At 44.5% G+C, this 23,473-nt stretch overlaps 1 protein-coding gene across 1 annotated transcript in view; it reads left to right on the forward strand.

Annotated features, from left to right (window-relative positions):
- The window catches only part of IL2RA (interleukin 2 receptor subunit alpha), a 42,406-nt gene that overhangs the window by 5,619 nt on the left and 13,314 nt on the right, over window positions 1-23,473 (forward strand). The window lies entirely within an intron of this gene.

A 23,473-nucleotide genomic window follows, 5' to 3' on the forward strand; every position in this document is an offset into this window, starting at 1 on the left:
TAATAGAATCATCTCTAGATATTTTAGGTATTTTCCACTCTAAGATTACTCAGGAAGTTTTTGGCTGTTTGACTTGTTTGGAGGTTACTCTGGGATTCGCCTCCATCAGGGAGAAAACACAAGTCCAACTGGGAAATGTATTTAGAGCGGTGGTTTCTAGCACGAACTGCACATTAAGTGTGCGTCTGGGAAACTTTAACAAATGATGCCCGAGCCTCACCCAAGACCAATTAAGACCACTTAGGTCAGACTCTCTGGGGATGAGAATTGGACATAAGGATAGCATTATTTTTAAGCTCCTCAAATGATTCAAGATGCGGTTAGGATTGAAATTCACAGAATAATGATTCCATGGTTGGTCCAATTCCATTGTTTTATTTCTATTCACTAGGAATAGGTGCCCTAGCACAGTATTTCCCAAAGTTTAATCTATTACAGGTCACCTAGGGACTTGTTGTGAGGCAGATTCTGACTCAGGATGTCAGGGATGGGGGCTGAGATTCTGGTTCAGGCTCCCTGTGAGGCCCATGTTGTTAATGCCCAAAACCCATTTTGAGTAGCAATGCTGTCACAGGAGAGAAGAAATATGTGGTGTGTCCACCCCACACAGAACTTGCAAGTAAAATGGGAAAACCAGTCTGGGAAAGACACAAGATCAAATATTACAAAGTGGTATGTAGCAAAGTTGATGCATGCCACAGCGACCAAAGCGGGGTAAGGTGCTTCGCGGAGCGTTCAGAAAGGCTCCTTGGAGAAGGTGGCTCTAAGCTTGTGCTTCTGAATCTCAGAAGATGGCTGGAGAGTGGCGTTTCCTAATGATGTTGCTACAGTTGTATACGTGGGTCATGCTCCTTGAGTAACAACTGAAAATTGAGGTGTTAATGAGAGCAACGAAACAAATGACCCATATTTCAAATATTGGGTTGACCAAAAAGTTTGTTTGGGGTTTTCCGTAAGACAGTACGGAAAAACCCGAACGAACTTTTTCATATTTTGTGTTGGCTGCGTGCTGAGCAAGATGAGGCTCAAATGGCTAGCAATGATCTGATAAAAACTAGCACTTTTGCTCCGACAAGAAGCACCTGTGTTCGCCTCCTCTCATTTTGATCCTCTAGTGTCTACACACCTCGTTGGGGTCTGGTAGACTTCATTCCCACAACGGGTCACTGAATCAGCATCACCAGGGCCACATGACACCTCTGGGTAACAGTCAAGAAGTCCAGGGTCTTATTTCCCTACATCCAAATTATGTCCCGACCTAGCCCTGGCCAACGGCACACCACAAGGCCAGAGCTCTGGGACCTCCATCCTGACCACCCACGTGACACTTTGCCCCCACCCACCCTGGCCACGTGGCTTTCCATCAGCCACGGTGCCTGCACTCTGAACCCAGGGTCAGGTACCCAGGAGGATTTCAGGTAGCAGAAACACTAAGGCACCAAAGTGTGGATGCCATGGTTGGGGTTGACCCGAAGCTCACAAGGGACCAAGTAAGGTGAATAGCCTGGGTCACACTAGTGAGACCTGCTTCCTGGGCTGCTTTCCCCCCTTTTCCAATCATTCTGGATGCAGTGAAAGGGCAGGCTGGCATCAGGAGACTAGGAACAGTTAAATACTTTTTACCCAAGAGAAGAAGAAAGAGAAGCAGGTTTCTAAAGAATATAAAGTAAGTGCTAAGGAGGTGATTGGTTCCTTTAAAAGAAAGAGCGTGGAAAGCCCGCTGGTCTTCAGGAGGCCCTCTTGAGAGAGAAAGCTGATTGGTGGGCGAAGCTGTGAACTGGAGAACAGACGGCTGGCTGGGGCAGCCCTGGCACAAACCCTGATCCCAGTACCCACTTTTTCCTTTGAGGCTTATTTGCCTTCAGCCTTGTTGCAGGAAACTTTTTTTTTTGGCTACGCCGCGTGGCTTGTGGAATCTTCGTTCCCTGACCAAGGACTGAACCCAGGGCCACGGCAGTGAAAGCACCAAGTCCTAACCACTGGACCACCAGGGAACTCCCCAAGAAACATTTTAAACATGAATGATAATAACAAGAGCTAATATTCACAGCCTACATGCTCTCTTACAGGCATTATGTGAAAACGTAGTATTCCTTCGGATAATCCTCAAAATCAGGTCGGCCTTGTTCTCACCCCCATTTTGCACCTGGTAAACTGAGGCTCACAGAAGTGAGTAAGTGAGCCCATGGAACACAACCGGGGTGGGGAGCGAGGATGCGAACCAGGCTGGAGTGATGCAGAGCCCGTGTTCTTAACGATTCTCCTGAACCACGTTAGTAAACAAGTTTATTTTCACTTTTTTAAAAGTGGAAGAGAGTCTGCTCTGAGGAGGTCCTGCTGCTGCTGTGGTTGTGCGTAAATGAACGAGCCTGTTCCTACAGACTCCGACCCCAGATGCCCAGCAGTGATCCCTCCATCTCCTCTAGGAGCTGACCTCTTCAGGCGCACAGAGCCCCTGCAGACTTAAATTCTCTGAATCCCGCTCTCCCCCTCCTTCTACGCCCCAAACAGCAGCTCGGGGTGTCTTTCCTGCATTTGACTGTGCTTGAAAGAAAGCACTTAAGTCGAGCCACGTCTGCCCCAGACGCCCCCGAAACAGAGGAAATTCTGAGCACCTCCGGGCATGAGTCAACCCCACCACGTTCAGGAATCTCTGCCCACAGAATCACCCACTCTTTTCTGTTTGGGCCCAAAATAGATACCTCCTTCAGAAGTCTTGCTGCTTTTTGTATCCTCAGCAATAAGAAAACAAAGGCAAGGATAGGTGTGTCTCTGAGGCATGGTGGTGGGAGTCTTCTCTGCTGTGAAGTTTTTCAGAGTGAAAACACTGCTGCCAAGGTAGACAGACAGGATGGGTGTGACAGGTAGAGAAGGGACGCAGGAGGGTGGATGGGGACAGTCTTGCCTGTGGCATCACCTTCAGGCACTGCTTCATTCCTTTGTTGAGTCATTCATTCATTCAGGAAATATTTATTGAGCAACTACTATGTGTCAGATACAGGGTTAGGAGATGAATGTAACCCAGTCCTTGGCCTCCAGGAACACACCATCCAGCAGGAGAGAAATATATCGCACAGATAATGCCAACACAAGCTGAGATCTAAAATGCAAATACAAAGAAAGAGTGGATGGAACACACAGACAAATGTTTGTTCTTATACGAGTCCCTGTACCTCTTGAAACAAGAACTGCCTCACATTTACACTAACATTTGGGACAGAAAGGAGGGCTGAGAGCATTACTTGGTCATTATCAACTACTGAAGTTATTAAAATCAAACACCGCAGATTTTGAATTTATAACAACATAGTCAGAGGATGTGCAGAAGCTTTCTTTTGCTCGAGAAAGTCCCTGACCGAGAAAGTGGGAACATTTCAGGTGGGAGTAGTTACATTCCTTGAAGAAGAAACTGATGGCTCCCACAGGCCCCAGGTATTGCAGAAGTACCATTTATACACAGTGCTGACCGATGGCACGTCCTCAGTGGAGTGTGAACCACTCCCCCATTCTAAACACCCAGGAAGGACCTTCCTCTCCAAGGAAGGGATGAAGGGAACCTAGTCAGTCCGGTTACCTTATATACTTAAAAGCAAAGCAACAGTGTTTCTTTAAAACATATATATATATAGAGAGAGAGAGAGAGAGAGAGAGAGTATGTGTTTATATGTATACATGTTTGTGTATGTATACACAAACATACATATATACTAGGTATATATACATATATGTGTATATATGTACATATATGTGTGTTTATATATATACACACGTGTATGTAATATATGTGTATATATATATGTGTGTGTGTGTGTGTGCGTGTGTGTATAACTACATATACATAGTTTCATGAAATGAGGTCCTTGGAGCAAATTGGCCCATCTCCTCAGAGAAAGATCATGATACCAAATAAAGGGCAGAGGAATCATTTCTAAGAGTTTTGCTTGAAATCCCCGAAGGCTAAGTTGACGTCAGCTTCTTCCTGCCTCGGGGCTCTGTGAGTTTCCCGGGAGTTTCGGGGGAGGCTGCGCATCTGGCATCTTTCCTGGTTGCGGCCGGGGCTGTCACGGCGTCCCCGGCTGATGAAACCCGCCAGAGCCTGCACACCCAGCTGAGTGTGGTATCCGTTTCCGGTCCCTGTGGTAGTGACACCTCTGTTCAGAGCCTGATTTAGAATAAAAGGATCTTTGTGAAGAGAAAACTCCTTATTTTAAGTGGAAAGCAAAACAAACAACTACAAAAAAAATTACAAACCCCAAAACCTTTTAAAAATAAAAGGGCAGTTTCCGCTGACATCCTGCTGACACCCAGGAGAGCACGGGGACCGCAAAGGGTGAGCATTTCAGCTCTGATGTGCAAACGGGTCGTTGTTTATCTCACTTTTGACTTTCAACGCCTTTCACTGGCCAGGCCATCAAGTTTCACTTTCCCTCTTCCCAGGGCTTCGTTAATCTCACTCCCCTAGCCTGAGTTTGCAGTGGGCTTGTGCAGAGGGTCTGCGAGCAGAGCTGTCAGGACACCTCAGCCTCCCGCCCTCCTCCTCCTCCTCCTGGGAGGGTAACTGTGTGCGCTGCACCTGTTACCTCACAGAAGCCTCACAACGACCCTGTGAGTCAGGTACCACCATGATCATTCCCATTTTACAGATGAGGAAACTGAAGTCGTGAAGCAGTCATTCCCGTGCCCAAGAAAGTGATGGAGGCGGGCTACCGGCTCCATCCCTGTACAAAGGAAGCACACAGTCGACAGGTCTCATTAACTCCCCTGGGCTTCTTAGGTAAGCCTTCCAGGTCTCATTTTAAGTCACTCTTTGATCCATCCCCAAATTAATTCTCCTGAAAACAACTTTCGTGATGCCTTTCCCCTGATCAAAGAGCTCAAATCCTTCCCCGCTGCCTGTGGGGCACACTTCCTCTGCCTGGCATCCCATATTCTTCCTGACCTGGACCATCTGCATGTCTTCTGCACATCAGGCCCCCCAGCCCGCAGGTCTCCTATTCTGCAAACGTAGCTTCCTCACCTATGATTTCAAAGCCTAGGGGCATCCTCCCCTCTTATAATCTTCCGCATCTCATCAGCCTATTTGGGATTCTTTCCAACTGGAAAGCATCTTGGGAGAGCAGAAAGGGCTCATGAACTTGGGATTCTGCAGGCTTGGATTCAGATCCTGGTTTGAACTTGTGTGACTCTACTTTCCTTTAAAACAATCGCTGGGTACCATTCTCTGCAGGCTCCAGCAGGGTGGGGGCATCTGAGGGACACAGTGTGGCAAGCACTGTGTAAAGAAATGGCGGGTGGTTCGGGAGTGCAGCGGAATGCCCGAAACCAAAGAGACGGGTCCAGGAGGCTTCCCAGAGAAAAGTGACAACGAGGGAGGCCTGCAGGACAAGCAGAAGTCGAGAAGGTGGAAGCTAAGTCGTGAGCAAGGTTAACGACAAAAGACAGGGCATGGTCCACCAGGCCAGAGAGCTCAGGCGGGGGACAGAGGTGGAGGTTGTTGAGGCTGGGCTGTGAGCTATGTCATGGAGTCTTGCCAAGTACAGGGGCTTCGACTGTATCCTGGGAGGAATGGGTACCACAGAGCGGCGTGGGCAAGGGAAGGATGCGGTCTGGGCTTTAGAGCGTTGGCTCTGGCATCCGTGCGTATGACGGCAGGCGGGACAGGGGGAGGGGATGCAGCCCCGGAGGGCGCTGAGTGACCTAGTGGGGAGCTGGTGGTGGGCAGGTTCTTCTAACCTCCATGGGTTTCAGTTGCTGTGGGTATAAAGTGGGACGCGGCGGCCTGCCTACAGTAACCAGGATATAGTAGGCGCTCAGGAAACATGGCTTGCTGGGCTTCCAATCTGCACAGCCAAGGCCCAGAGCACCTCTCCACAGGGCTGTCTCACAGACTTCTCAAACTCAGTACAGCCAGAGCTGTGGCCCCAGGCCTACTCTTCCTCCTCTATTTCCCATTTTAGTGAAAGACACTACTATCCACCCAGCTGCCCAGGAACTCTGGGCAAAATCCTTGTTCCTTTCCCTTGGCTGGCCCGGCACTCCCTATGAATCCCCAGTCCCTGCGGAGTCCAGCCTGAATGATCTCTGTACGTTAGCACCCAGCATCTGCTCTCCAAGCTCCAGCACCCACCCCACCCAAAGATGCCCGCAATGGCCTTCCCACCATGTGGGACACATGTGGGACGGGGTGGGCGGTCAGAGGCTACAGTGGCCACACGAACAGGATGCAGACACAGGGAGGAAACTATGGGTGAACGGGGTCACGAGCACCTCCACCTGTGAGGCTGCGGGTCCAAACGCTGGCCTCACACCGACTGGCTGTGCGACTCCACAAAGGTCACTGACCCTGTCGGGCCCTCACCGCCATCGTGTATGACACAGAGCCAGTAAGAATGACTATCTAATAATTAATCATATTTAAATGTTTCTTATTTATAACTATACTAATCATACTGTAGTACTTTGTATATCTTAATTTATTATACATTTAATATTTTAATTATAATAATGTACTATATAATAATCATTGTATTAATTGTCATGAATATTCCTAACAGCCTACTTCATAGGGGGCTGTGAGGACCAGAGAGGTCCATATATGTACCCCGATCAGTGCCCGGTGTGCAGTGTCTCACACACCTTGGACAGAGCGGGCACTGTCTAAGCATGCGAGGAGATGGATAGAGAGGGTCTCTAAGCCCCTTTCGGTCCCGACATTGTATGGCTTAATAAACACCCTATAGCGGAGTGAAAAGTCATCCCTTCAGCCCTGTGCTGACCGAGCCATTCAGCCCCCCAGCGGCCGGCAAGCTCCCCTACCTGCATCCGGTCCGTTTGTAAGCAGGACTGAAGGTATCAGTTCACACTACGGAAGGAAGTCTATCTGGTTCACGCTACAATTACCACATCCTTGGCGAGCCCCATCTGTCCTTTTCAGCGCAAAGCAATTCCCAGTGAATCATGGTAACAGGTCTTAAGTTCCCATGTCCTTGGAAAGTGCTGCCACCTTGGGTTTAAATTCTATAAGAAGCCCGACACAAACGCCCCTTGCAGGATCATCACCTGTGGTCGTAAAACCTGAGGTGTCTGTTGAAAGGGACAGCACCCACCTACGGCACTGAGCAGAGGGCAGGACTTCGGTGCTACCTAAGAATTTAGGGAAGACAGGAATGGTGTAGAGCTGGCACTTTAAAGGGCGCTCTGGGGAACACGGAGCCTGTTTCCTTCAGTGCTGGCTGAGGGAGGACAGCCCAGGCTGAGTCCACAGACTGAATTCATCAAAAGCCTTTCAGCTGAGGCTGCTTTTCTGAGGCCAGTCCCTGGAGTACCAGGGAGGGCTTTGGGTCTCATTTAATCGACGATCTTAACATAACCTCCTCCAGACCCTGTGTCACCCACCCCATCATCCGCCCACTCTGACACATCCTCATCCTTCTATTTATGGGGCAGCACCTGCCAACATGCAGATTTGGGAAATACGTTCAGGCTGCTGTTTGTCTACCCTGAACCCGACTTAAGCGAGTCACAGTGGACAAGCAGATCAGGGCTGCCCCCAAAGCACCAAGAACCCCAGAACCTAAATCAGCACCTTCCCCTCCGGGCAGTCTGTGGCCTCCATTTCCATGTCTGGATTGACATTCTCCATGCAAAGGTCTCATCCCCATCCAAAACGCATGGTGATATCTTAGTCCGTGCAGGCTGCTCTAACAGAATACCAAAGCCTGGGGGGCTCAGAACAACAGAACTTCATTCCTCACTTTATTCCTGGAGGCTGGGATCTGAGATCAGGGGGGCCGGCGTGGTGGGGTTTGGGGGAGGGCCGTTGTGTCCCCACATGGCTGGGAGCAGAGAGGATGCCGGCTCTCTCGTGACTCCTACAGGGGCACAAACCCATCCCTGAGGCTCCACCCTCATGGCCTCATCTCACCCCAAGGCCCCACCTCCTAACACCATCACGTTGGGCAGTAAGGATTCGGCATACGAATTTGGGGGGCGGGGGCCTCAAACATTGAATCCAAACAGCACACACGTGTGTCTTGTTTAAAACTGAGTGTGATTCTTGAGAGCAGGCACGAAGCAGAGTGTCCCAGAGTTAGGGGTATGGCGGGCATCCCCGGGAGGTGGAGTGGGGCGGCAGGTGCGGGTTCCTGCTGGCAACACCTGACCCGGGTCCTCCCAGGCTCTGTACACGTGGATTTGGGGTGCCTGCCACACTTAGGGTCCGTGTCAGCATGGCCAGCTGCTGTTTGACACCCGAATGGGGCAACGGCTCTGACGAGTAACTCTTAATCTGGATGCCTCCATCGTGTCATGCGACCTTTTCCTTTTTCCTTCTTTCCCATGTTTCCCTTCGGATCTTGAGTTTCTACCCGGCATCACACTTACCCATCTGGCATTCTTTAGAATTCCAGTGGAAATTCCATGGTTATCCAGTTGAAAAATCTCCTCGACTCCATGGTCTAATTTCTCAGAAGACTCCCCTTGGGGAAGACAGTGGGTGGGATTCACCAACGTAGCACATTTCTACTAAAAACATTATTTCGTCCCAAGAAATGGGTTTCAAAGATTTGAAGGAAAACTGCTTTTCGATTTCAGAGAAAAAACACGGGTCTATTTCTATCCCCCTTGTTTTTCTCATCTGACAACCCTTTAATTTTCATCAGGTTGACATTCTGCGGTAAACTTGCGGTTAACCCTTTCACGTACAGAAGTTTGTTATCAGCTAAGACTCCCAGGCGCAAAACACAACCACCCCAAAAGTTTCATTCACAGAAGCGTTTGAGACCCCGAAACATGAGAGCTTTGATTCAGGGACAGCTTCTGGGAGAAATATTGTTGGTTCTCAGTCTCCTTTTTTCCCTTCCAAGGGAAAGAGAAAATAACTGGATTCCCACCCATCTCCCCCACCTTCTTTTTTCTTGGTAATAAGTGTTGATTAAGGAAGAAGATGTTCTCCAGAAGGATCTTACCCTGTGAGTCACTCATTCTTGGGTTGTGGAAATTCTGACTCTTTGGTCTGGGAGGCCCAGCCGGGTCTCAGAAACTGTGGGTCAGACACACACAGAACTCACAGATGAAAAATGCTAATTACTGCAGAATGAGCCCAGTTGCACTGAGATCTTCCCCTTCAGAGTACACAGCCCCCCCTCTTATTCCCACCCAGGGAATCAGGCACCTTTTCTTTGATGACATTAAGTTGCCTTAACCCGTCCCCCCAGCCCTGAGCACAAACAAACTTGGCTCTGCCACGTTCCCCTCAGCCTTTATGCTGAACGAAGATGGATATGTGTCTGAATTAATTGATTAATAGACCATAATATCGACGCAATTGCCAATACACTCAAGCATTCATTCAGTGCCTACGGCTGCCCACGTTGAAGAAACAGTTTAAATAAATAGTAGGTGACATGGACAGCCAACAACAACCAGAAATGACCAGAAGTTTTTCAAACTAAACCATGGTGAGCTAGTCGGCAGTGATCAGGAAGTTGACCATGTTTTATTAGATGTGAAGGCCATTGTGAATATAGGTGAGAGGATGGAAACGAATGCAGAATTCTCATAAATAGTCCTTAGAAGATGAAGTCAAAAGAGACTCCATTTTCTTGCTCTGACACAATCAAGCTTTAAGTAATTAACATTTTAGATAATTTTTTTCCAGCTCACAAAGGAACCTTACATATTTTATCATTTGGTCCTAAAAACAACACTGCTCGAGAGATAATAATCGCAACAATCAAGACTTGTGGGACATTTTACAGACATCAAGGTCCTTTCACTTACATTATTTCCCAGATACATTTCTGTCATTCACACCCTTGCCATTCACACTCCAGCAAACATTCCATTTATAGTCCCCTGAACCCGGCATTCCCCCTGCCAGGGTGACCTATTCTGCTGAACCTGCCAGGTGAACCCCGTTCACCCTTCCAATGAGGTACAGTCAGGAGCAGCCTTCCTCCTTACCTGGCTCACAGGCCAGGAAGGATTCCACCCCCCCATCAGGGGCACCACACCAGGAGGCCCAGACAAGCAATCAGCATGGCAAAGGCAGTGACCTGGAGTATCTAAGAAGCTCCTGTGGTCACAAGCTCCTTAATGGCTCTGAGGAATCTGCCATCTGCTATTTGATTGGCAGACTCAGTCCCCAAAGCAAAGCAAAGAAATGCTGTCAATCCCTCCCGACAGGAGGGAGTCCAGTGTTTGACAAACCCACTTCCCAGGTTAAAGGAAAAAGAGGGAGGGGCGGTTGTGGTACCCCGAGGTGAATCACGGAGGCAGAGAACACCTCACCTGCAGGCATTTACTGTGGCACTAGCGCATCAGCTCTGTGCTCTGGGACCCTAGGATGCTTGGCTAGACGATATTTTTAAAGACATATTGGAGGCTGGGAGACACGGAAGGTGCAGGGAAATGATAAGAGGCTACTGCTCTGGCGGGTCTGCAGTTGGGAGGGCTGCAAGAGAGTGGTGAATGTTACAGAAGAGAGGGGGCGTGCGTGAGGCTCCCGCAGAGGTCCAAGCAAGGACTTTTGAGAAGGGTTTGGACCTGACGGCAAAGGAAAGTGAAATTTAAGGGAGATGCTGAAGTGTCACATCACAGGAATGCCAGGGTCACCAAGAGAAACAAGGACAAGAAGAGGAACAGAGGATTGTTTGTGTGTGTGCTTGTTTTTAACTTTTTTTATGTATAAAGTTTTTATTTTGTGATTTTCTCAGGATACATTTCCAGATATAGGATGCATGGGTAAAAAAAAGATTATGAAGATTTTGATAACTATGTATTGAAGCTCTGTATTGTAACGGTTAAGATGTTGGGCTTTGGAGTTTAGAATGAGCTGGGTTCAAATTCTAGTTCTGCTTGATCTTGGACCAGCTACTGTAAATCTATGTTTTTAACATTTTATTTTGAGATAATTATAGATTCACATGCAGTTGTAAATAATAATATCGAGAGATCCAATATAGCCTTCATTAAATTTCCCCCCAAATTATAGCATGATATCACAACCAGAAAACTGACCTTGCTACAATCCATCAGTCTTACTCAGATCTCACCAATTTTATATGCTGTCATCCGTGCATGTGTCTTTGGTTCTACACAACTGTCCCACATGTGAAGATTCATGTGACCATCACCAGAGCCAAGATACACAGCAGTTCTCATCACAAGGATCCCTCCCGCTGCCCTAACCTGGCCACAGCCACAGGCCTCCTTCTTCTCTAATCCCTGGCAGACACTAAGCTGCTCTCCATCTCTATAATTTTGTCATTTTTAAGACTGCAAAATAAATGGAATCACACAATATGTAACCTTTGAAACTGGCCTTTTTCACTCAACCTATTTCCCTTTCTGCACACAATTCTCTTACGATCCATCTTTCTGAACATAATTCCCTTGTGATCCACCTTTCTGCACACAATTCCCTTGTGATCCATCTTTCTGCATTCCTTAGCTGGCATTATCCTGTAAAAAAAGTGTTTCTTCCCTACCTACCCCATGCCACACTTCTTTAGTATCACTCTTGATTGCTATCTTTTAAAATTATTTCATTATTTTATTACTTCCACCATTGATTCTCTTGGGTTTACTAGACACACTACCGTATAATCTGCAAGCAGAGATAGCTTTATTTCTTTTCTTTCCAGTTTTTATGCCCCTACATTCTTTCATCTGATTGAATTGACTAAAACCCCAATGGCAATGTTAAGTAGAAGAAGAAATAGTATCTTTACCTAGAAGTTTTGAACAGAGTTGAAGTACCAGAGGATGGCCAGATGGAAAGGCGGAAGGCATTCCGTCTAGACTAGAGCTCAGGGCTAGAGGTAGGAATTTAGAAGAGGCAGCACAGCATCCTGTCAAGACCACGGCTCGGAAGCCTAGATGAGCCTCCAGCTCCATCACTGTGGGTCCTCTAGCTGGGTGACCTCGCTGGGGGACCTCAGGCAATTCTTCAAATCTCGTTGTGCCTTGATGTCTCATTTGTGAAATGGCAGTAATCATGATAATGTCTACTTCATAGTACAGTTGTCAGGATCAGATCAGTTCATATGTGTGAGGGCTTGTTATTGTTACTTAAAAGTGAATTAATAAACATGTACTCACACTTTCTCAGTTTTAATTTCTAATATGGCAAAAACAACGATGGATATAACCCACAGAAACAAATGCTTTGGCGGGGGGGGGATGCTCCTCAGTAATTTTTGAGAGTGTGAAGGGGTCCTGATACCAAAAGGCTTGGGAATCACTGCCTTCGTCATACTGGTTGTTAAAAATTGAAATACTTCCAAGCTTGTTGGTAAACATCTGCTGCTCTGAACCTGTCAAATGACCCTCCCTACTCATTCCCCTGGCTCCTCCCACATATCAGCACTGAAGGGTTACTGTGTGGCAGACGGGGCTCCAGGACCCTCGGCTTCAACCTCGTTGGCATCCTTGGTTCCTGACCCTGCTACCCTGCTTGTTCAACATTCTGAATCTCACTCCTACAGAGAAAGCAACTGCATCGCCCTCTGAGCTGAGGTCCATGCAAACCTTTTCTCCACACTCTGTCCTCTTCTCCCTTGCTTCTTCCTGAGACATTTATGTTTGCTATTTGAAAGAATTTCCTGAAAGCAAAAGTGAGATTTTTTTTTTTAAAAGGTAGACATGAGGGCAGCAATAGTGGGCTTTCTTGTGATTCTGATCCCATCACCTTGAGCTGTGTGACTTGGGCGATTGACTGAATCTCTCTGAACTTCAATCTCCTGCTGTACAAAGTGGGGTGACAATATATGTCCCTCTGAGGGTTGTAGTGAGCATGGAAGGTGATCTCTACAAGTGAGCAGCACACAGGCAGGGCTCAGATGTCAGTTACTATTCTATAAATAGCCCCAAATGGAGGACCTGAGCTCCCTGACTTCAAAGATAATGATCTGAATTAAACCACAACATCTCACAAACACTTCCCAGTAACCCAGATACTTTAGACATAGCTCTAACTCCTAGCTAGAGAGAACCTTCCATAGCAGGGTGAGAAGTACACTCATTCCTGAAGATAATGATGGGAAAGCACTGAACTGGGAGTCAGGGCTCCCTTCTACTCCCAGGTTTGCCACAATTGGAGGAATGGCACTCAGCCTCAGTTTCCTTATCAACAAAAGGGGAGATTAGTCTAAATCATCTTTGGGGTTTCTCCCAGCTCTCAGATCCTGGGATCCTATTGAGAGGAATAGTCAACATGTCCTATAATATTTTATTTTGAACCCAAAACACCTGCTTTCTATAAGGCTCAGACTGCTGGGTGGATTTCCCAAGGAATTTGGAGACTGTCTTTGACATTAGGTATATCTTGGGGTTCTTCTCAGATCTGACACAGAAGATGAATGTCTTTAGGTCAAGAACTACACAATTTCTTTATCCAATGCCCCAAACTCTTGATGGACACCTATGTCCCTTGCATAAAGCTTAGTAAATCATCATCTAGAAGTTTCTGTGCTTAGTGAGTTATTCTAATGTTCATCCCCGATCCCCACTGTATAGACGGCCAAGCAGAAGGACACAAAGATGAAGCCATGCACTCAGTGCTGGCTGGGCTGTACGGGTAAACATAACTTGATCTTGATTCATCCACAGAGCAAAGAATCTTATCTCAGACCCTGTCCACATCCTTTTGAAGCCCCTTCCTTTTCCTTATCTTTCACGTTACACAGGCCACAAGGGCCAGATGAGTGCTCTCTCATTTTGAACAAAAACAGAAAAGAACTTTTAAAAAAAAATCACCTTGCCCACAGCCATTTTCACCCACCCACCTTTCCTCCAGCCAGGGGAGTTCTCTCTCACTGCACCCTCTTAGATGCTTTGCCTGGGAATGACGTGTTCTGTAAGCAGATTCAGCCCCGCCTGAGGGCGCCGCTCTCGGTCCCCTGGGGGAGGTGGGCCCTCCGGAGGGGGTAGAAGAGGGGGGAAGATGGGGCAGCCACTGCTGGGTGCGGCTACAGCCCCGGTAGCATCGGGGCGCTCGAGAGAGAGTTTCAGCCTCCACACTCACCCCACTGTGCCCAAATATGCATTTAACAAGCCCCCCAAGCCACGTGTACACACATTAAAGTTTGAGAAGCTCTGCTGTGAACAAGTGAAGCAGAGTCCTACCAGCTGTAGGAAACCGACTTCCCGGCTCAAAGGACCGACTGCCTTCCAGGTGTTGCTATTTCTGGTTAACTCGAGGAACACAAAAATATATCAGCACAAAATTTACCTTAGTTCTATTCCCCTCTAAAAACAAAACAGCAAGACACCAAGGGGTAGCTTTATTTAGGGAGTGGAGTTGAGGTCATATGCGAAATGAGAGAAAGGGTGTCAGGAATCCAGATCCAATCAGGAAGCCCTGGTCTGCACCTCTCGTCTCTCTTAGTGAGTGACAGGCCACTCAGAGGAAGAGAAGGGAGTGCCTCGTTTCACCAAGTTTCTCATCTTTTATTGGACACCCAAGCAGTAGAGGCTGTACGACTGTCCTTCTGGGAGCAGTGGCGGAAAGGAGAGAGCAGACACGCCTAGGAGACAGAAAAGCTGGTCTGAATCCCTCAATCTGTTGCTGTGTAACCTACGAATGCCTAATCTTTCCCTTCCTAGCATGGGCGTGGTGAGATGGAGGAGATGAGCCTCCAGCAATCCAGTGGAGGGAAAACAAAAGGCAAAACAACACAGAAAAAAAAGCGAAGCGTGTCCCAGGGTCCCTCACCCTCAGCCACCTTCCTCCCAGACCTGTGCGGTGACACAGCCCAGAGCAACGTGGCTCTCAATTACTGTCGCTAATGTCAGCTGAAGAAGCCAAAAGCAGTCATGAATTCCTGCATTTCAGTTGAGCAGGGAATTCCTGGAGGCAACAAGCCTACAAATATCCCAAGGGAAGATGCACCTGGGACAGTGTTTCAGGGACAGGGATGGAGGCTGGGTGGGGACAGGGGGTGGGACATATGGGGTCCTGCCTGTGTCTTTCCAGTTACCATTCTTAGCAAAAATTTGAAATAAGAAGTGAAACACCTTCAACATTGGAAGAGCTCAGTTTAACTCTCAATGCAAGTCCCTTGGGAAAATTCCTTGGGATTTTTCAGGATGAATAATAATTACTGGCTCTCTTTCCCCTCTGCCTACATAAAAGGTAGGAGGCAAGACCACATCAATGTTCCTCCGAGCCCATGGTAGGACCCCTCCAGGGGCCCCAGTGTCCCAGCTCTGAGCATTCGCCCCAAGTCCCAACACGAGGTTAGTAGTCTAAACTTTTTCCTCCAATCTGCAGGCAGCACACACTTTCAAAACTCTCAGAAGAGAAAATGACATCCAATCCGGAAATGCACCAATACTTAAAAATGACAGAGAGAAAAACATTTCCCTTCCCACCTTCCAAAAAAAATTCTGCATTTGCCTCCTGAGCTGGGAGAATGGGTCAGAGCTGAGAGCAGAGAATAATTTCTGTTAGAAAGTCAGAGCCTCTGGTGGAAGCAAGAAATAGATCTGGAAAGGTGGGTGCAAGAGTAAAGGCGGAAAGGTGGGTGCAAGAGTAACGGCGGAAAAAACCCGTTTGCTGAATTTCGAGAAATTTTAGAGCTTTTGGAGTAAAACTAGAGAATGAGGGCAGCTGCCATGCTGTGTGAAAATTTGTAAGTGATAATATGGGGAAGGAGGCTGTAAAGACATTTTGCTGAGTCACATAAACAGAACTGTCTTTCAATGTTCCTCTGCAAGATTTCAGGAAAGACAAAGTGTTTTCATCCTTTTTTTTAAGATGTTGCACTGCTGTTTCTTTTACGACACCGCCCTGAGAAGGGCTTTTAAAAATCCCAGATTTATTCCTGTTAAAAGAAACACCACCCACACCCCGGGTCTACCTTTCCTGCACACTCCCCTGCCCCCCAACACACACACTTTCTTCAGGTGATACTTGGAACACTCTTCACATGGTTCCAGGGAAAAGGGTTATAGTCAAGTTCTTTACTAGTTCTTAGCTATAGACCAGGGAAGTTTCAGTGCTTCTAGATTCCAGGAAAGATGCTTTTATAAAAGGAAAGTCTGTGGGAGTAAGAAGTTCTGGAAATTTCTCTTGTCCCCGCATGACCTCCTCAGATGCTTGGGCTAATTTATGATGATCCTGGAAATTTCCATGGCCTAATTTAGAAAAGCATATCATCATGTAAATAGTTTTTAAAGACACAAAGTTGCCCCGAAGGCAATCTGTCTGCCTTCTTTTCAAATTTCTGTGTTTAGAAACTCTCTTGGTTTGTGGTTGAGTCGTCAGATTCCAAATGCGTCTGAGGTCAATCCTTGATTATTTGTGCTAGTGGATAATCACGAGAATTGCTCAGTATACTTCTTAATGATTTTTTTGAAGTAAAATTACATGTAGTGAAATGCACAGATCTGAAGTGTACAATTTGATGAGTCTGGGCTGTTAACCAACATTTCAGAAACGGAGACCTGACTGAAATAAAAAATTGTTAATTGGGGTTTGTTAGGAATGCCCCAGTGACACAGATTCAAGAAGACCTTGAATTGTTTCTCCACCCCCTCCCTCCAACTACAAAATAGGGGACACTTATAAAGGCAAAACCCCACAAGGTTACAGTTGGTGACATGAGTTGTTTATCAAGAATTATAATTGGAGCTGGCAAGCAGTAAGGGTGCTTATTGAGTAAAAAGTGGTTGGGGTCTGAAATGGTTGCATAATTTCAAGGGGAGACCTTGAGACCATAAGGTTGCAGCTGCTGGCAGATATTGTTTTGAAAATGGCTGGTGGTGTCCTTAAGTTTGATGCAGTTCAGAGAAAATTCAAGTTCTCAGTGGTGCAGGGACATGTCTGAGACCGGGTCTTCAATGGCCTCCCAACTTGAACTGTGACAAGTCCATTATAATTTCAATTTGTCATCAGGGCAAAGATGTACACTCATGTTTCCATCCCCCTACTGTCTCCTTCCAATCAATCCCCACCCACCACAAGCAACCACTACTTTGAATTCTTTCTGCATACTAGTTTTGTCTTTTCATAAACTTCATATAAATGGAATCAAACAGTGTGTGTATTTTGTGTCTGTCTTCTTTTGTTCAACATAATGTTTTTGAGATTATTCAAAGCTACTATAAATGTTTTGCTTAAGTCTTTTTGTAGGCATGTGCTTTCACTCCTCCTAGATAAATACCAAGGAGTGGAACGGCTGGATCATAGGGCAGGTATATATTTAACTTCATTTTTAAAACTTTGAGTTTTGGCATTATTTTACACTCCCAACAGTAATGGAAGTGAGTTCCAGTAGCTCCTTGCCAACATTTGGTGTTGTCAGTCTTTCATCCATTTTACCCATTCTAATGGACTATTTCATGGTGGTTTCCAATTTGCTTTTTCTTGATATCTAATGATGTCTTCAGCACATTTTCAAGTGCTTATTGATAATCAGATATCTTCTTTGGAGAAGTGACCATTCAAGTCTTTGCCCACTTACTTATTGGGTTGTTTGACTTTTAGTATTGATTTGTATTTCTTTGTATAATGTGGACACAAGTCTTTTTGTCAGATATATGTGTTGCAAAGATTTTTCTCCCAGTCTACCTGTATCATTCATTTTTTTCATTTTCTTAATGTCTTAGGAAGAGCAGAAGTTTTAAATTTACTATTATTTTATGGTTAGTGCTTTTTGTGTCTTCCCTAGGAAATCTTTGCCTATCCCTAGCTTGCAAAGCTATTTGCCTTTATGTTCTTTTAGAAACTTAATAGTTTTATCTTTTATGTTTACATCTATAATGTATGGATTTGGTGTATGGATGGATCTTTTATGTTTAAATATATAATAAAATTAATTTTTGTATGTGGAGTGAAGTTCTTTTTTCCCTATACAATTATCATTTGTTCCAGAAGCATTTGTTGAGATTTTCCCTTCCCTCATTGAATTGTCATGGTGTGTTTGTAAAAAATCACCTGAATATACCTATGTCAGTCTATTTCTGGATTTTCTATTCTGTTCCATTAGCCTATTTGTCTATCTTTTATCAGTATGTACTGTCTTGGTCATTGAAGCTTTATAGAAAGTCTTGATATCAGATGATGTGAATCCTCCAAATTTGTACATCATTTTAAGATTGTCTTAAAATTCTAGGTCTTTGTGTCTTGCCAAATTTCTACCAAAAAGTGTGTTGGATTTTTTTTTATTGTAATTGCATTGAGTTTATTGATCAATTTAAGATAAGTTGACATCTTTAAAAAAAAAAACTCCCGGGGCTTCCCTGGTGGCACAGTGGTTGGGAATCCGCCTGCCAATGCAGGGGACATGGGTTCGTGCCCCGGTCCGGGAGGATCCCACATGCCGCGGAGCGGCTAGGCCCGTGAGCCACAACTACTGAGCCTGCGTGTTTGGAGCCTCTGCTCCACAACAAGAGAGGCCGCGATAATGAGAGGCCCGCGCACCGCGATGAAGAGTGGCCCCCGCTTGCCACGACTAGAGAAAGCCCTTGCACAGAAACGAAGACCCAACACAGCCATAAATAGATAAATAAATAAATAAATTTATTAAAAAAAAAACAAACTCCCAATCCATAAACATTGTGCATTTCTCCATTTATATAATTCTTTATGTTAGCAGTGTTTCAGAACTTTCAGTTTAAAGGCCTTGCGAGTTTTCAGTAAATTTATTCCTGAGTATGTTATGTCTTTTCATACTATTGTAAATGGGATTGTTTTAAAATTTTTAATTTTCTAATTGGTGGCTCACAGTATAACCACAAGTGATTTTTGTATATTGAGATTGCTAAATTTGCTAAGTTCTCATAGTTATTTTGGAGATTTCTCAGTAATTTCATGTAACCAACCAAGTCATCTATGACTAATGTTTCTTACTTTGAAATCTACTCTCTGATATAAATATAGCCACACCTGGCAACAGATGCCTGTTTTTGTAAATAAAATTTGGTATAACTATTCTTCTCTCAGTCTCCACAGCAGAGAGTTGGTTCTAAGTCACAGGGTCCTGCCCTGTTCATATTCAGCCCAGCTGCTGGATTAAAACCCCAAAGAGTATCCTCACACACACTTCTGCCCCGCTCCTCTCTAGAGCCCCATCCCACAAATTCCACCCATGCCAGCAGCCTAGGGCTCTGATTTTTTTCCCTCTTCAGGTCAGTGAGGCCACCACTCTGCTGGCTCCACTTTGGTGCTACCTGGCAGGAAAGTGCCCCAGGAGGAAAGCCATGGCAATGGTGGGCTCACTTCATGTGCTTCCTTCCTCTCAAATAATGCTGTGCTGCATTGCCCGTTGCTAAATGCCTGCAAATGCTTTTTCACATATTTTGTCTGGTTTTAAAGTTGTTTTCAGCAGGAAGATAAATTTTGTCATGGTCGGAAGCAGAAGTCCTCATGGGCTGTTTTTCTTTTTCCCTTCAATTATTTTATCTAGCTCAGGGAATGTCCATTGTGTGCTTGTAAGTTGTTCTTTTTTAACAGTTTTAGGTTCACAGTAAAACTGAGCAGAAGGTACAGAGATTTCCCATATACTCCTGACATCACACATGCACAGCCTCCCCCATTGTCACATTATCAACATCCCCCACCAGATTGCACGTTTGTCACCATTGATAAACCTACACTGATGCATCATCATTGCCCAAAGCCCATAGTTTACATTAGGGTTCACTCTTGGTGTTGTATATTCTATGGGTTCGGACTAATAGGTATCCATTATTATGGTGTCCTACAGAGTAATTTCACTGCCCTAAAAATCCTCTGTGCTCCACATATTCATCCCTTCCTCCTCCCTAACCCCTGGCAACCTACCAATTCTTTTTACGACCTTCATAATTTTTCCTTTTCTAGAGTGTCATATAGTTGGACTCATACAGTGTATAGCCTTTTAAGATTGTCTTCTTTCACTTAGTAATATGCATTAAAGTTTCCTCTATGTCTTTTCATGGCTTGAGAGTTCATTTCTTTTTAGCACTGAGTAACATCCCATTGTCTGAATGTACCACAGTTTATTTATCCACTCATTTACTGAGGGACATCTAAGATTGCTTCCAAATTTTGACAATTATTAATAAAGCTGCTAGAAACATCCATGTGCAGGTTTTTTTGTGGACTCAGCTTTTCAACTCCTTTGGGTAAATACCAAGAAGCATGATGGCGGGATGGTACATTAAGAGTATGTTTAGTTTTGTAAGAAACTGCCAAAACTGTCTTCCTAAGTGTCTGTACCATTTTGCTTTCACATCAGCAATGTATGAGGGATTCTGTTGCACCACATCCTCACCAGCATTAGGTGTTCTGAACTTTGGTCATTCTAAAGGTGTGCAGTGGCATCTTATTGTTGTTTTAATTTGCATTTCCCTGATGACATGATGTGGAACATCTTTTCATATACTTATTTGCCATCTGTATATCTTCTTTGGTGAGCTGTCTGTTCAGGACTTTGGCCCATTTTTTTCAATCAGGGTTCTTATTGTTGAGTTTTAAGAGTTCTTTGTATATTTTGGATAACAGCCCTTTATCATATAAATATTTTCTCCCAGTCTGTGGCTTGTCTTTCCATTCTCTTGACAGTGTCTCCTAAGAGCAGAAAAATTTTTTTTTCCGTTAAATCAGGATTTATTTTTTTTAAAGCATATGGTAACAAGAAAATAACACAAAAACAAACACCGTACTCCTCTTTTTTGTTTGTTTTGTTTTACTTGTTTTTACTGAAGTATAGTTTATTTACAATGTTGTGCCAATCTCTGGAAATTTTTTTATTTTAATGAGGTCCAGATTCTCAATTCTTTTTTTCATGGACTGTGCCTTTGGTGTTGCATCTAAGAAGTTGTCACCAAACCCAAGGTCATCTAGACTTTCTCCTATATTATTTTCAAGGAGTTTTATAGTTTTGTGTTTTACTTTTAGGTCTGTGATCCATTTTGAGTTAATTTTTGTGAGGGACATAAGATGTGTGTTTAGTTTTTTTTTTTTTTTTTTTTTTTTTGCATGTGGATGTCCAGTTGTTCTAGCACCATTTGTTGAAAAGACTGTCTTTGCTCCATTGTATTGCCTTTGCCCCTTTGTCAAAGATCAGTTGTTCTATTTCTGGACTCTCTATTCTGTTCCACTGATCTATCTGTCTATCCTTTCACCAATACCACACTGTCTTGATTAATGTAACTTTATAGTGAGTCTTGAAGTCAGGTAGTATGTCGTCCAACTTTGCTCCTTTCAGTCAATATTGTGTTAGCTATTCTGAGTCTTTTGTCTCTTCATATAAACTTAGATTCCGTTTGTTGACATCCACCAAACAAGTGGCTGGGCGTTTTATTGGGATTGCCTTGAATCTATAGATCAAGTTGGGAAGAACTAACATATTGACAATATTGAATCTTCCTATCCATGAACATGGAATATCTCTCCATTTATTTATTTATTTCATCAGAGTTTTATGGTTTTTCCTCATGTAGATCTTGTACATAATTTTTTTTTTTTTTTTTTTACTTATACCCAAGTACTTCATTTTGGGGGTGCTAATGTAAATGGTATTGTGCTTTTAATTTCAATTTCCTCTTGGTCATTGCTGGTATTTAGCAAAGAGGTTGACTTTTGTATATTAGCTTTGTATCTTGTAACCCTGCTGTAATCACTTATTAGTACGAGGAGGTTTTATTTTTGGTCTATTCTTTCAGATTTTCTACATAGATAACATGTCTTCTGCAAACAAAGACAGTTTTGTTTCTTCCATCCCAATCTGGATACCTTTTATTTCCTTTTCTTTTCTAACTGCATTAGCTAGGACTTCCAATATGATGTTGAAAAGCAGTGGTAAGAGGGAACATCCTTGCCTTGTTCCTTCATTTGGCTTTTCTGATTATTACACACATCTTGTTTTAGCAACAGATTTACCTTCCGATACTTAAATTGTTGGTTGGTATTGACGTATGATAAGTGCCAGCGAATGGTATTGATGATATGGGCTGTAGGGAGAGATGAACTTTTGCAGGAGTTAAGGGTTAAGGTAAAACTCAGCCCAGTTTCTATCTGGACATTTTCTTTTTCTGGACAGGAAAAAAAGGGAGCGGAACTAGTACCTATTCTTTTTCTTTTTCTTTTTTAATTAATTTTATTGAAGTACACTTGATTTACAGTGTTGTGATCATTTCTACTGTACAGGAAAGTGGTTCAGTTATACATACATATATACATTCTTTTTCATGTTCTTTTCCATTATGGTTTATCACAGGATATTGAATATAGTTCCCTGTGTCATACAGTAGGACCTTGTTGTTTATCCATTCTATATATGATAGTTTGCAACTGACTAGCATCTATTCTATGCCTATTATGTGCCAGGTGCTCTGCGAGTTACCTTAATATGTTATTTCATGTAATATTTAAAAGAAATCAGTAAAATAATTATTATACCCATTTTACAAAAAAGGAAGCCAAGTCTTAGATAAGTAAAAACAATAAAGCTGTATAGCTAGTAACCTGGTAGAACTACAACTTAGAAACCCATCCTTCTCCCCTTTCCACCATGCTGTGTTTCTTGCCTTATTATGATTATTATAATTCCTGGAATTTACATTATGTTACATGTTCCTCTACAACTGCTGGCCCAGTGAGCCATTCAAACTGCTTTTGTTTAGTCCCTTCTTGGTTAGAGGTGGGACAAGCTGTCCAGGTTCACCTCACCTTCTTAAGGGTGTCAGGAGGGTCCTGCATCTTGGATGGGGGTGGTTTCCAGGATGACAAGATGCTGGGCAGACTGTGAGGGCTCACAGAAGGTCTACTCCACCCCGAGTGATTAATAGACGATCGGCAGATGGTCCTCTGCCAGCAGCAAGTGCAGCAACCTGCCTGGACCCTGTGCCCGTTTGCTGGGTGGCGAGGCCAGCTGTGGGAGCCCCGGCTGCCTCCCTTTTTTCTGTTTCCTGTGGTCCTTCCTGTCTGCTTCCTTTATCCAGCCTGTGACTTTTTCCTGAAAAATCTCATCTCTTGAAGCAGGAGAGTTTGTCGCGAGATATACAATGGAATCATTGCTCTGATGAGACCAGCACCTTCTCCTCCCATAATAGTTGGATGTTCAGCCACTTTTTTGAGGGTCTTTAGTGGGAAGCCAGAGACCATTTTTGGGGGCGAGGGAGGGCCAGGTCTTCGTGGTGTGAGAAGGAATTTGGTAAACTTAGAGGTGGGTTGGTGGGTGAGAAACACACATTTCCTACTCACCAGACATTGAGTGAAGCACTTTACAAATATTTCTTCAAAAAAAACCTTACAGAATCATTAATTACAGAAAGTCAGACAATCTTTATTTCCTTCAAAGTATGTCTCACAGACACATTTCATCCCTCGATTAAATCCATGTGGTTCGTCCCTCCCTTTCCTCATATCCCTTGTGCCCCCTCATTCTATACTTGCTCGGCAGGAGGCATATTCAGAATAAAACCTCATTCGTTTCCATTCATTTAGTTTAAAAGACATTGTAGTTTGGAGATGAACTTGGCT

This window comes from Balaenoptera ricei, chromosome 2 (genome assembly GCF_028023285.1).
Source record: "Balaenoptera ricei isolate mBalRic1 chromosome 2, mBalRic1.hap2, whole genome shotgun sequence".
Taxonomy (NCBI): domain Eukaryota; kingdom Metazoa; phylum Chordata; class Mammalia; order Artiodactyla; family Balaenopteridae; genus Balaenoptera; species Balaenoptera ricei.